This window comes from Macrobrachium rosenbergii, chromosome 57, assembly GCF_040412425.1.
Source record: "Macrobrachium rosenbergii isolate ZJJX-2024 chromosome 57, ASM4041242v1, whole genome shotgun sequence".
NCBI classification, from domain to species: Eukaryota; Metazoa; Arthropoda; class Malacostraca; order Decapoda; family Palaemonidae; genus Macrobrachium; species Macrobrachium rosenbergii.
In genome coordinates, this window is record NC_089797.1 from 5,960,881 (window position 1) to 5,977,040 (window position 16,160).

The window sequence follows — 16,160 nt, forward strand, 5'->3', positions numbered from 1 at the left end:
TAAGATTAAATAAAATATATAATTGCTTCCTTCATCTCTCCATTTTATAGCTTGTAGATAAAGCAGCTACTGCTTGGGAACAGTGAAGAAAAACAGCAGAAAAAGTGAGCTTGAGAATGTTTGTAACATGAAAAAAGTTAGAGATAAGCCTCATAATAAGAGTGGCAAAAGATTACCGTAGGCAAAAGGGCCGATCGTTATTTCAAGATGATCTGGTTATGTGGAAAGAATGGAGGACAATATAATTGTGAAAAAAATTAAATAGACTGAACATTTAGTATAAAACACCTAATGACGTGGAAGTTTTTTTTTTTAAATAGTTGCAAGCCAGCACCGTCAACTTACCACCAAGTACATTAACATTGCTTTGATCGAAAGAAGCGCGATGCATTCTTTAGGAAACTATAAAGAAAATGCTTAAATTTCGGTGGGATCGACCTCTGGGAGGGGGTCTGATAATCATTAAGATTCTTTGGGGATTTGAATCGTTTAAGTAAGTCTTCTAAAATTGACGGAAATCTGACCGTTGGTGTTATTTCCTTTTACCGCAGAAGTACCTTGGATTTAGGTGTCATTATTATCCATTATCCATCATCTGCAATCTCTTTAACTCTCTAAAGCCATCGATATTATAATTACAATACGAAGGTAATTACTTTTTACGAGGAAAATTTCTATGGATATAAAATCTGACCTTGCGTTCCAATACTGCCCTTAGTTTGGTTAAAACATCATTTATTTTATGTATGAAACTGACGAGTAGCGTTTATATATCTCTCTTTTTTAAAACGATGTTTATTAATGTCAACAGAAACGGCAATCTCGTGAAGGTAGAAGAATTAATGCAAGGAACAAGACACGTGAGCGCCCTTACATCAACGAAGATGTCCCTCTCTATCTCTCTCTCTCCAACATCGGTCTAAGGCTGACGAAACTCTTTCACGGACTTTAACTAAGGCCGTTCTTGTTCGTCATATAATTATGCAATACGTTTTTCAATCCGATTAATGTCACGGCGAGTGTCCATTGATGTTCCGAGCCGACGATGGCAGCTGTGTTGACGCCCGGTTGGACGTCGTTACATCAGAGAAAGTGAAAACTGAGCGAGAGCTGCTGGAAACTGGGTCAGCAGCATAGCGAAGCCGCCCGCCATGCTAAGGTGAGTAGCAGCCTGCCTCTCCTACCGTCTATTGTGAGCTGAAATGCGGGTTTCGGTACGTTTTGCTTGAATTTTTGTAATTTGTACCGATTCATTCATGTTATCCTTATTACTTTTACTCATTTTAATTGTCCAAGGCAGTGCATTTTAACTGGTTTCTATTTTAGCGCTTGATAGTACTATACGTAGGCTGAAACGGGGTTAGATTCGTTTGGTATATTTTTCAAACGGCATAATCTACTAAAGCAAAATGTGGGTTTTGGTACATTTACATCAATTTTTGAAATGCACATTGATTCATTCAAATTATCCTTATTCGCTTTACTGATTATTTTTAATCGGTAAAGGCAGAGCATTTTAACTGGTTTCCATTTTAGCAGTTGATAGTACGACTAACGTAGGCTAAAACGGGTTTAGATTCATTTGACATATTTTTCGGACGGCATAATCTCCTACTGTCTATTGCACAGCAAAATACAGGTTTTTGGTACATTTTTCATCAGTTTTTTTTAAAATGTACACTGAATAAATCATAATATTTTTATTCGTTTTTATTCACTTTGACTGTCAAAGATAGTACTATACATTATAACTGATTTCAACTTTAGCACTTGCTAGCGTTATATCTAGGCTGAAGTGGGTTTAGATTAATTTGGTATATTTTCAAAACGGTTAATGAAGACATAATCACTTTTTAGCCGCTATAAACATTTAAAAATCATTGTTAATAGCAGAGATTAGTTCACTATTAACCCAAATATATAAAAAAAGAACATTTAATCTAAACAAGTTATTACACCTGTAAAATATGTTTCATCCCTCGGTAATCACAGTAATCATCTACTTAATCACGCAAATACGTAATTGGAGCTTTCAGAGAAATTTTAGCATATGCGAGGCGATCAGTTTAGGGTCAACGTCCCGCAGAGTGAACTCCTGATCAGCCATCTCCTGGAGAGATTGTAGCAACACCGTGAATTTCGAGAGATATAATTCATCACGGTGAGTTCCTCGGCGAATTCGAAATCGTGAGGTAGATGATGATGAATAATATTACGCTGATTCACGAAATTTCAGACTCCTAAGGAGTCACTTTCTTATGGGACTTTGATGTGTATGGCGAGGTTATGGGCTAGACCTATGCAGAATCTCTCTCTCTCTCTCTCTCTCTCTCTCTCTCTCTCTCTCTCTCTCTCTCTCTCTCTCTCTCTATATATATATATATATATATATATATGTGTGTGTGTGTGTGTGTGTGTGTGTGTGTGTGTGTATTCGTTATTCATAGGGGAACAAAACTTAGTAACTGGCTGGAGAGACATGTGACGCTAAAAACCTCACGTTCTTTTGTTTGACCTTTGTGTCTGTTGACCTTTGTTCGACTTTTGTTTGTTGCAAAAACTCCCGACGTTTTTGTTTTCCCACAAACATGAGAAATGACTCAATCCGCATATTTTGTCGCGAAAGAAGGGGATTTCAGAAATGACAGACGCGCATTCCAACCGTCTCCTATCCAATTTTTAAAATGATAATGCTATATGACGCCATGATGAAGTTTCGCCAGAACGTGATTACAACAAACTCACTATTAAAGATTCGTTAACTGCGATTTTTAGGCCTATAATCATATGGTAAAGCCTTTATCATTAGTTTTCTTGACTGTCCATATTTTTTATGGCAAAGTGGACAAAGTTTTTCCTGGTAAAATAACCGTTGGCGGCAATATGTAAACACTTCTTTGAACGGGTGACTTCTGTACCTAGTTATATTGTATTTTCAAGTTAATTCTCATCTATGGATGACTAGATATCACTCTCGTGTCACCAAAGGACCTCTGATAACTTCACATACCAAACCGAGGTTTATTGAAAGAGAGGTACTTGTATATTTGAAAACTAAAAATAATAAAGAATTATCATACAGGTATAGGCCTAACCACCTTAGTCATGCTCCTACACAATATCTTTTGCCGGCAAGAAGGGCATAAGGACCGGAGGAACGTTACTCAGTTTCGTAATTTTTTCATATGTTTTATGTATAATATATATAATTATTTTTGATATTATTATCTGGTAAGGCTGAACAAAATATTGAGCAACCGTGAACATTAGACTGGTTGAGTTCACTTACAGAATGGACGAGTGGTCTCGTAATCACATGGATAATCACTCAGATTTTTTTTTAAATTAATGAAATAATGGGCGCGTGACATTAGTGAATAATTATAACAATGGTTACGTTGCACAATTAGAGAGTGATAGTCCTATACTACACGTTCCTCATTTCTCTGCGTCCTGAACTGATCCAGTTTGACTTAGGCTAAGCGTATTCTGTTGCCAATGAAGTTTCATTTCTTCTTCTTCTTCTTCTTCAGCTGATTTCTCAACAACGAAATATTCTCACCAGATTTGTTTCAGTAAATGTTCAATTTCTTCTCTAAGGGTCTACAGTAAGCACTTTACCATTTCGACTGAGCATACGTCACTAAGCAGATACATTGAGGATTGGTCCCGTGTACAGAGAACATCTACGCTGCCAGACGTTTTATGAAGATTTAGTTCACACTAATGTAGCTCTGAAAGTAATTTCTAAGCGAGCATTTAATTTAATTTTTTTTTTGGTACAATCATGCCACGATCATAATTCTAACATTCCAAAGTGCACCTTTCGGTAATGAAAATAAAATAATTTTTTTTATACGAAATATTGCTTTCCTCTAATCAACTGCATAAGTTAATCTCCTAATGCTTATTATCATTCTTTGCCTGTTCTTGATAATAATAATATAAAAAGTATATATATTCCTTTATTCACAATTACTATTATAATTAATTTCATTCACAGTAAATATGTAAAAAAATCTAATTTAATTTTCTTCAGAGAGAGAGAGAGAGAGAGAGAGAGAGAGAGAGAGAGAGAGAGAGAGAGAGAGAGAGAGAGCGTTTATTCTCATCTGCCCATCTATTTAAATGCCAGTACTTGTATACCCAGCTCATCCCAGCTTAAGTGTGACCAACCTTAAGTGTGACTCACATTAAGTAAACACGATACAAAGGGCTTTGCCTGTCAAAACAGTACACTAAGAGACTGGAATAGTTTCCGTGTGAGCTAATAAAAAAAAATTCATTTTAGCAAAACTAGTTTTCGCCTTCAGATGGACTATCAGTTCTCTAGATTTCTAGATATAAGCAATGGCTAGTTAATAAAGGCCCCATTACTAATATTTTTTGCATTACAGAGTTTTGCAAGGCGGGATATTCTTTAAAAAAAAGCACAAATTTTAGAACAAATATATTTAAGAAATCCACATGCATTTTGAGAGCGTTATGCTCACTCTTTTTTGTGAAGAAAGATGGAGCATGACGCTTCGAAACTGTATGTAGATTTTAAAAAAATATATTTGTTCTCCAATTCGTGCTTTTTTCAAGTTTCAAATTTCGATACTGACCCCTTATCAACACGATAATCTGTGCGTGAGTCTCTGCGCTTGTGGTCAAGACCTATTTGAATTTTTTGCAGAAACACGAACAAAATAGTACTATAAACATTGAATGAATGAAAGTCATGTGGGAAAAAGCATAAGCACACACACACAGACACACCCAAAATACACAGATTGATGAGACACCCGCATTAACGTGGGAACGCTTCAGATTTCTGAAGATTCTTCTGAGTTGTGGCCTTGGTCAGCCAAGATTTCAGAACAGAGACTCAATTTGAAATGTCTGTCGACTGCATAGCTGTGGTTTCATTCTGCATCTAGTAACGAGGAGAGAGAGAGAGAGAGAGAGAGAGAGAGAGAGAGAGAGAGAGAGAGAGAGAGAGAGAGAGAGAGTATAAGCTGTCTTGGATGCTCCTACAATGTGACATAACATCTCACTCTCCAGGTCATCTTTTCTCACAAAACCCCTAATTTGCGGTGAGGACACCACTGCTACCTTCCCAAGAATAGTGAGAAACAGTCTTAGGCACAGAATTTCGGTAATGGCTGACGGTACGAGAGCAAAAGGACCTTCCCACGAGTGTTAATATTGTTACTTTTCCCTTAGGCAATTGTTATGCAACGCTGTGCAACATCGAGAGACGTTTATTTTAGATCGTCTGCAATGAGCGATTCCAAATCGTTGGTTGTATATACTTTGCAATGTGGCAATGTTGAAATTTGTCCATAATCAGTAGGCTTCGGGCCAAAGTATTGGGCAATTTTCCGTGCCGCTTATAAGTCAACAGATATGTCAATTCTTACATTATTGCCATGATTATTTGGTCACGGGGCCCTGATTTAACTCGGTTTGTCAGTCCTGAAGTTACTGGCCCCCGAAGTTATTGGCCCCGAAGCTGGGGCTGCAGTATCTTAACCTTTCTGGGTAAATCAGGTCTCAGGTCAGTGCCCTGAAGGTAGGATTCATTATCTACAATAGATTTCCCAGTACCCTGGCAGAGATCCTATGATGGTACAGAGCAAGTATCCTTTGCAAGTATCCTTTGCAATACTGAAAACCCAGAGTGACACATATGCATAGAATTTTTGTTGTGAGGCTGTTAGCCCAACACCTAACTCTACTCTGGTTGTCGACTGGCTCTCAGCAACATATCTCACCTGAAGGACCCATTGCAATTCACAGATATGTGCACATTCACCCAGAAACCTCCACACTTGCTAAAGAAATGCAGAATTGCACAACGAAAAGGCCACTCGTAACATTTCAGAAGATGTGAGAAAATACTCTTCTCGATTCTCACTAACGATTGAATGATTAAGTAGATTGTGTGACGAAACGATCGAATTCCCGGAATAATTCTCAAGATTATATTAAGTAACTCTAACGGTGAAACTCGAATGGAATTACTGCCTAGGCATAACGAATGCTTTAGAGGTGACAGGCAGCGAAAAGGGAAAGGAATTCTTGAAGGTAACTGACTGCGACGAGAGAGAGAGAGAGAGAGAGAGAGAGAGAGAGAGAGAGAGAGAGAGAGAGAGAGAGAGAGATTGATTTAATTCACAGATAAAATTTATAATTCCCCAAAACCAATGAGTCACAGTATCTTGTCCAAAACGACCCAGTAAAATATTTCTAAAAATTCTAAATGAGAAAATATCACCCTACGCTATTTTTCACTGCGAGCAGAAAATAAATTAACCCCAGTTTACAGATAAATAAATCCTAATAAGTTTACGGATAAATAAATCCTTGTAAATTTAGAGGCAAATAAACACATTTTATAGTATCGTAATATAGATAAGGACGATCTTGACATTACGTGGATTCGAAAGACAAAATCGTTGGGAAAAATATAATTTGTACGTATTACTGAACAATGACAGCTGATTTTGCACTCGAAGGCATATGAGAGGAATCAGTACGCGCGCGCGTGCGCGTATACAAGAACATATACGCCAAGATTGAAAGACTTATTTTTTGTTTACGTATTACTGTTTCATGTTGTTGTGTAAATTTATATTTGATAATTTTACAACTATGATTTCTGTAAGCAATTCAAGGTACGTCACTCATTCCTCGCATAACCAGTATTTTATAGGACGTATATAGCCTTTTATAGGACACATATAGAGTTTTATAGGACGCATATAGCCTTGTATAGGACACATATAGACTTTTATAGGATACATATAGCCTTTTATAGGGCGCATATAGACTTATACGACGCATATAGCCTTTTATAGGCGAATATAGACTTTTATAGGATACATGTAGAGTTTTATAGGACGCATATAGTCTTATAGGACGCATAAAGCCTTTTTTAGGAAGCATATAGCATTTACAGGACGTATATAGCCACTATCTATATGACCACCACTTTATAGGACGCATATAACCTTTTATAGGACGCATATGGCCTTTTATAGGACGCATATAGCCACTGCTTTATATGACGCATATAAACTTCTATAGGGCGCATAAAGCCTTCTTTTAGGAAGCATACAACCTTGTATAGGACGCAAATGGTCGCTGTTTTATAGAACGTTTATAACCACTATAGTATAGGACGTACGTAGCCTTTTATAGGACGCACATAGCCTTCTATAGGACGCATATAGCCTTTTATAGGACGCACATAGCCTTCTATAGGACGCATATAGCCTTTTATAGGACGCACATAGCCCTCTATAGGACGCATATAGCCTTTTATAGGACGCACATAGCCTTCTATAGGACGCATATAGCATTTTTAAAGAGATTTTGAATAACAACAAAAACAAAGGACGTGCTATCTGCGCTCTCTCTGGCGAGAGAGAGAGAGAGAGAGAGAGAGAGAGAGAGAGAGAGAGAGAGAGAGAGAGAGAGCGAAAAGGAAGTCGATTAAAAGGACCACACAGGAAATTCGCCAAAATTGGTCGACTCTGCTTCCTTAAGTGTCGACACTTTGGTCGACTTCAGCGACTTAATTTTGATTTTGTTTCTTTTTTATAATTGTCGTTTACTCTATTTTTATTTATTTTTATGGTTTTTTATTTGGCAGCATCTGATGTTATTTTTTGTGGTCACCTTTCCAGGATTTGATCGGACCCAACGCTGCTTAACTTTGATGTTTGTAAGGTCATTTACCTTAAATCATTATTCATGTCGTGTATATTTCTTATATGTTAGCATATTTAGATTATTTCCTCTGCGAGACAGAACAAAACCAGTTGCCCGCTTGAATGGAATGCGGACGCCACTGTAGGACCATGTAAAAAAAAACTAAAGATAAAGATGAAAGAGATGAGTGGGGAAGCCCTCCTTGCTACCGCGTGATGTAGGAATTTTGTTTTCTGAAAGGCTGAAATTTTCTAAGATGTTGGATAGAAAAAAGCCAGTTGCCCCCAAGTACTTGATTGAAAGACATTGTAGGAATTATGGTTCAAATATTTTACTCTCTCTCTCTCTCTCTCTCTCTCTCTCTCTCTCTCTCTCTCTCTCTCTCTCTCTCTATATATATATATATATATATATATATATATATATATATATATATATATATATATATATATATATATATATATATATATATATATATACATATACAGTATAAATATGTATATATATGTGTGTGTGTGTGTCTGTATATATATATTCCTTTGATATCCATCTCACCCCTCCCTCCCAAACGCCCTATTTCTAAACCCGTACCCACTCCCCACCCGCAACCACCCTCCTCCTCCTCCTCCCCCTTCTTCTTCTTCTTCTGCTTCCTTCTTCTCGATATCCCTCACAAGAGAACATTCCCACAATCATATGCCACCCACTGCAGAGAACTCCAGTCCATCACACCCACATTGTGTGTGAGTGTGAGAACACTTAGTGGCAGCCACCCATGGGTGACGTGTATTTCGAAAGAGCGTCCTTCGGGAGACCTGCTGCGGCTGTGACATCTCCTTCGGGTGTTACCAATACAGCGTCGTTTCCCAATTCTGAAATTGTATTCAGTGGAAGTTTTATTTTCGCTCCAATTCTGGAATAACATTTCTTTCTCTTTCTACCTTGATTTTGTAGTTGTTTAGCGTAATTTTGGGGTCCGTTATTATTATTATTATTATTATTATTATTATTATTATTATTATTATTATTCAGAAGATGAATTATTCATAAGATGAACCTATTCACCATTGACTTGAAACTTGTTTAAAAGCCCATCAACGTGGGACAAATGAAATTAACTTTAAAAGATTTGTTATTATTAAATTTATTATTATTATTATTTTATTTTTTCAAGTGACCATTGACTTCAAATTTGTTTAAAATTTGCAAGTTTATTTTTTTAGCAAGTCACTTTTTTTTATAAGTTATACTTGTCGTATTCGTGTTCCTTCAAATGAAATACTAATTGTCTTTAAAAAAGATATTATTATTATTATTATTATTATTATTATTATTATTATTATTATTATTATTATTATTATTATTCCGAAGATAAACCCTATTCATATGGGACAAGCCCACCAGAGTGACCATTGACTTCAAATTTGTTTAAAATTTCAAGCTTCCAGAGAAGTCACTTTTTATAAGTTATTTATTTGTGTTCCTTCAAATGAAATCATTAATTGTCTAAAAAGATATAAATTGATTTTAATTACATTATTATTATTTTAATAAAAAAATAATTATTCAGAAGGTGACCCTATTCAAATAAATAATCTTCTATAATATTGATGAAATTATTTATTTATATGGTGTTCATTTCACAATATCACTGTATTTTTTAATTAACCAGTTTTCCTGATGGTTAAATCAATTCTATTACAGAAGATTATTTATTTATACGGCGTTACTTTCGCTTTATTTTTTGTTTTTATTAAAGTGTTCCCTGTGGTTAAATCAATCTGAAGAGACTTGTGTGATACTGCGATTTCTAATGAACACCATATTCTCTGGAAGCTTGAATTTCAAGTCAATGGTCCCTTTGGTGGGCTTGTTCCATATAAATAGGGTTCATCTTCTGAATGATAATAATAATAATAATAATAATAATAATAATAATAATAATAATGATAATAATATATTTTTAAGGACAATTAATATTTCATTTGAAGGAACACGAATATGACAAGTAACTCATAAAAAAGTGACTTGCTGAAAAAATAAACATTGCTCGTTGGAGCCGTTCATTCATTCATTCATTCAACTGACATTAATATTGCTGTGTCTGTTTTTACATCATCCAGAGGATCTTTTTAATATCTTTACTAACAGTAGTATTACTCTTAGCAGAAGTCGTACTGGCTGTTCTAAAATCCTAACCTCATTCACTCGCCCAAAGGCTTCCATTAATGTTCAGTCGTACCTGTGCAGGTTTGCCTGAACAGTCGGCTTGTGCAGGCACACCTGAACGTTAGTGTGAACAACCTGTGCAGTTTTTTTCTCCCCCTGCGCAGGCAACCTGAACAATCAGTTCATCTCAGTCGATATGCCTGAGTCGAAACGACCTGCTGCGCAGGCGCGCCTGAACGTTAGTGGCGGCATTTACACGGGAATGAGGATGAGGGGGTTTCCTATCAGAATCAGCTGTTTATTACGGGTTGTTGACAAATAAACTGTCCACTTCCGAACAGATGAGTCTAAGGCTGGGAATCTGTGGTTTCCAAGATGGGAACTCGAGAGTTTTAATTACAGTAAATGGAGTGTCAACCGCTAGATGACGCGTGACAGTGACCCAAACAACGGCAAAGCAAGAAGAAGAATGAGGAAGACGGAATAAGGAAACTTAACCTCAAAGGACAGTTTTCCTGAAATAGACAAACAAACGCCAGCAAATTATTTCCTCTCCACAATGATCATACACACCATAATGACCAGTTTGGGCACCAGGAACCACGGTTCCTCTTCCTCATCGCTTCCCAATTTTGGTCGATGTGCATCGCAATTACGATGCTTCTCGTTACTCTCGGGAGAGCCTTCCGACCGCAGCGTGATCCACGACTTCCACTTCCTTGTGGTTTGTGTCACCATTTCACAGCATCTCACGGATTGATTTGATGTTTTAACGCCATAACCTGGCGTTGCAAGAGCAGTGGTCATATAGGAACGTTTCAAAGGAAGGTCTTTTCCACGTTGGTGTGTTATAGATCATTTTGTTTGAATAAACCGTTCGGATTCGTCGCGCCAAGAACCGGAAAACGGATATTAACTAAAGGTAAAGTAACTTCTTTTAAATGACTTCCGTTATAAATGTGTAATAACTGAGACTTTATAACTTTCTTTGTTTACACCCGACGCCATATTCATGACAGGGAGCTTTAGGTTGCATTCAGTCTAATATTTATTTTTAATCTGTCGACTCCCGTTGAAAACAACAGCTAAGCTCGCGAACGTTGGCGAGTTTAGGCCTACATGAAATTTTCCAGGTATGACAGTAGAATAATGTCATCTCATTTTTTATTATTATTATTATTATTATTATTATTATTATTATTATTATTATTATTATTATTCGAACCGAGGAATCATTGTTGTAGTACTAGACAGAAGACTATACATAACGCAGAGACAGAAAGAGTTAAACTTGTTTTGTACAGTAAATGTCTGATAACACGTAACGATCACGCAATCGAATGTCAGATTTAGACAACTAAATAAAAACTAAATAAACAAATAAATAAATATATGGATAAATAAAAAAATAAATACATAAATAAAGACAGGAAAAGAAAACGTATCTGAGCGCACCATCAAACTCAAACCTCTAGAAGGCCAAACGAATCATGCTCCACGGCACCAGGAGCGTCGTTCCCTGCAGAAAATATTGCCGGAACGTGACTAACCTCTGAGCGTAGATTAACAAACAAGAAAAAAACACTAATAAACAAAAAGAACCCATAACACTTGATTAAAAGTTCAAGTGGAAGGCCAAGTGCAGCAGGCAACGGTCAGGAAAAAGTCGAATATTATTTAGGAGAGAGAGGTTGGCTGAGGTCACTAGACTCATATATTGAGGAAAAGGTTATAATTGAGAAACTAGATCAAAGTGAGCTGAGATTATAATCGGGTATAAAGATACGGCTTGGAAGGAAGTGAACTCTGTTATTATTATTATTATTATTATTATTATTATTATTATTATTATTATTATTATTATTATTATTATTATTCAAATTATTATTCAAAGGATATTCGGGAAAGCTTAGAAGGCCAGTGAATGGTTTATACTTGAGCTATCTTTTGAGGATATATATATATATATATATATATATATATATATACACACATATAGAACATCTGCTATTTATATATTTATTTATACATACAGTACATATATACACACAATATTTATACACATATACATATATATATTTATATATATATATATATATATATATATATATATATATATATATATATATATATATATATATATATATATATATATATATATATAGATAGGTAGATAGAAAGAGGAAACAAGAAAATACTGTGGATAATGCTATAATTTCCACACGTCACAAAGAAAAAGAAGAATATATATATATATATATATATATATATATATATATATATATATATATATATATATATATATATATATATATATATAGAGAGAGAGAGAGAGAGAGAGAGAGAGAGAGAGAGAGAGAGAGAGAGAGCGAGAAACTCTTCAAGTAGAAAACCGAATATAGTTAAAAGATAATTAGTGAAATCTCCCTTTCTCTGCCTCCTGCTTCTAATATCCGGTCCACCAAGACAATGGGACTTTTGATATCTCAAATTGCATCTTGCAAATGCGAAGAAAATTAAGTAATTAAGTATATGGGTATGATATCATCTTTCAAGAGTAGAAAAAGAGTTTTGAGATAGATTGGCTAATCGTAATGGAAGTTGGCCTTCACGATGTCGAATCCCCCGTAGGGAGGTAGTGTCGTCGATGCACCTCACGCGGTTCACTGTAATCATTACTTGAGGTTGTTAGCAGCGCCCCCTCGGCCCTTAGCTGCAACCCCTCCTTTCATTTCCTTTACTGTACCTCCGTTCATATTCTTCTTCCATCTTACTATCCACCCTCTGTTAAGGATTGTTCCATAATGTAACTGCGAGGTTTTCTTCCAGTTATACCTTTCAAACCTTCATTACTCTCAACTTCCCTTTCAGCGCTGAATGACCTCATAAGTCCCAGCGCTTGGCCTCTGGCCTAAATTTTATATAACAATTCCAAAGTCTCATCGTTCAAATAGAAGACTTTGTTGCTATTTAGATAGAATCAGGTCAGAATTTAAGTCTGAATTGCCGCTTATTTTAGCATCAAATGCTAATGCTTATCATTTCTTCCCTCCATTCAAGTTTTTGTTGATTGATTGGAGTGTTTTTGCAACTTGTAGGTCATCTCGGATGACAATTGGGTTGCCATATGCCCCCCGCCTGGTGATGGGAACATGACTAATATTCTCACCCACTGGGTTGCTTTCCAGCCACTGTGTCATGGACGAAGACAAGAAGCTTTCCATTGTCTCAGTGGAAGTTCTCTGGCTTAAAGACACACACAAAAACACACACACACACACACACACACACACATATATATATATATATATATATATATATATATATATATATATATATATATATATATATATATATATATATATATATATATATATATATATATACATACATACAGTATATATGTGTGTGCGTGTATGTATATATTATATATGTATAAATGTATATATATATATATATATATATATATATATATATATATATATATATATATATATATATATATATATATATATGTATAAAGTGAGACCTTTAAGAGTGAGATGGTTTAAAGGAGTTGACGAGCAATCAGTATAAATGTATATATATAATATGTATGCATGTATGTATAAAGTGAGACCTTTAAGAGTGAAATGGTTTAAAGGGAGTTGACGAGCAGTCAGTATAGATGTATATATATATATATATATATATATATATATATATATATATATATATTATGTATAAAGTGAGATCTTTAAGAGTGAAATGGTTTAAAGGGAGTTGACGAACAGTCGGTCTAGAAAGCAGTACACTTGGAAATAGCAGGAAGAACATCAGTAGAAAGGCCCAGGATATCTTGGAAGAGGGGAACTGATGAAGACCCAGATCCCTGTAGGGGGTTAGTGCTGGCAGTGCACTTCAAGCGGTGCACTGTAGGCATTACCTAAGGTTCTTTGCAGCGTCCCTTCGGCTCCTAGCTGCAACCCTCTTTCATTCCTTGAATGTAGCCCCGGTTCATATTCCTTACTTTCCACTCTCTCCCAACAATTGATTCATAGTGCAACTGCTTTGAGGTTTTCCTCCTGTTACACCTTTCAAACCTTTTTACTTTCCATTCCTCTTTCAGCTGAATGACCTCATAGGCTCCAGAGCTTGGCTTCTGGCCTATATTTTATGTTCCATTCCACGAGGACCAAGACTGTTTAGGAATTCAGGCAGAAACTGAGCTAGAATGAAGACAGTAGGAGAAAACTCGTCTCACTTAAAACCTCACAATGATACAGATAGAAATAAATGAAACTCACAACTCAATACTTCCAAGAAAAAAAAAGCTAAAAAGAACTAAATTGAGACAACTGTAATAAAAACAGGCTCTCTGTACTTCTAGTTATCCTTGGTAAGCTCCGGCACTTCCCACCAACGGAAGTACGTGAGAATTAAGGAATCGTGACCACTTAACCTATCACACACCTGCGGTTCCCTGGGGTGACTCAGCGGCTCAGGCCCCTGAGAATCGTCCAGAGGTTGGATTGCAAGAAGAGGAACAGCAGTCACTTTAAACAGGAATAGAACACGGAATTTGAATTTGAATATAGAATTAAGGCCACAGGCCAAGCACTGTGCTTATGAGGTCATTCAGCACAGAAAGGGAAACTAAGAGTAAAGAAGGCTGCACTATGAAACAAATATTAGGAGAAGGTGTAAAAGTAGGATGGAAGAAAGAGAATTTGAACGGAGGTACAGTAAACGGAATGAAAGGGGTTCCCAGCTAGGGGCTGAAGGGACGCTGCAAAGAACGCTAAGTAATGCCTACAGTGCACCGTGTGAGGTGCACTGGCACGGCTCTACCCTCCTATGGGGAGAAATAGGACACGATAGTGGCTCCATCGAGTGTTATTCCTCATTGGGTGGGTGCGAGGACCACTGAGCTATGCTTATGGTCTAGTAGTGTTCTTTCACAGTGGTTACAATCGCGCTCGCGAATTCTTTATAGGCCTAAGGCTAACAGAGAGATTATTCTCGCGACTTAGGACCTTTCATTAGTTTTCGAGCCGAATTGCTACTTATAATTGGCATAAACCTGGCAAACGTTAGTTTTAGTTATTACTTTTATGATATTTTTTTTTCTAAACCGCAGCTGACTAATGTTTGTAACTGGGCCAACTTGTCTAGAGTACAGCAAATGTAACACTACTGACTTTCCATAAGCTCATCAGGATTCTTGATGATTAGCCCGTAAGTTAAAGGGAAAAAACTGTATTTACACAAACAATCCTCTTTTAAAATCATATTTCAAATGTAAGCAATAAATTTGTGAGATACAGTATAATAAAAAGAACACTACGGGCAACCCTGGCCTTCCCGTCCATGCTGTGCTTTTCGAGAGAGAGAGAGAGAGAGAGAGAGAGAGAGAGAGAGAGAGAGAGAGAGAGAGAGAGAGAGAGCTGTTACAACAATCAGCCATTGTCTCAGAAGCAGATTATATAGTTCAGAGAGTTCTGGTTTTCGCTGACATGGGCATATTGTCACAACAGGGACCTGTCAATCCAGATAACATTTTGGATGTGAGCAAGAGATCAATTTCCTGGCTTCAGTTCCTTTCTCGGCGCAAGAAATTTAGTCCGAAATCAACAGATAGTTGATAGATTTAGAATATCCAGCCTTATGCTTTGCACGGGCTCTTGACCCAGAAGTTCTAAAAGGAATAATAGACCTAGTTTTGACACCTGGACCCTTTCCAACAAACGAACATACTTTCCGTTAATTGTCTGAAGTATAGAACTATATTTTCTTTTGCGGTTATCACAAACATTACATCACACTCCGCCAAACGGCACATCACGCTGCTAAAACGAGTAAAAAAAATAATAACAAGTAAAAAAATGCGCCGAGGTTTCTTCGGCGCAATTGAGTTTTCTGTACAGCAGCTGCAGCGTATAATCAAGGCCACCGAAAATATCCCTATCTTTCGGCGTTCTCGGTATAATGATAAAGCACGACCCGGTGGTGGCCTATCCTATATCGTTGTCAGAAGCACTATTATGGCTAACTTTAACCTTAAATAAAATAAAAATTACTGAGGCTAGAGGGCTGCAATTTGGTACGTTTGATGATTGGAGGGTGGGTCATCTACATAGCAATTTGCAGCCCTGTAGCCTCAGTAGTTTTTAAGATCTGAAGGCAGGCAGAAAAAGTGCAGGCAGAAAAAGTGCGGACAGAAAAAAGTGCGGACATAAAAAGTGCGGACAGACAAAAGTGCGGACAGAAAAAACGCGGACAGAAAAAAGTGCAGACAAAAAGTGCGGACA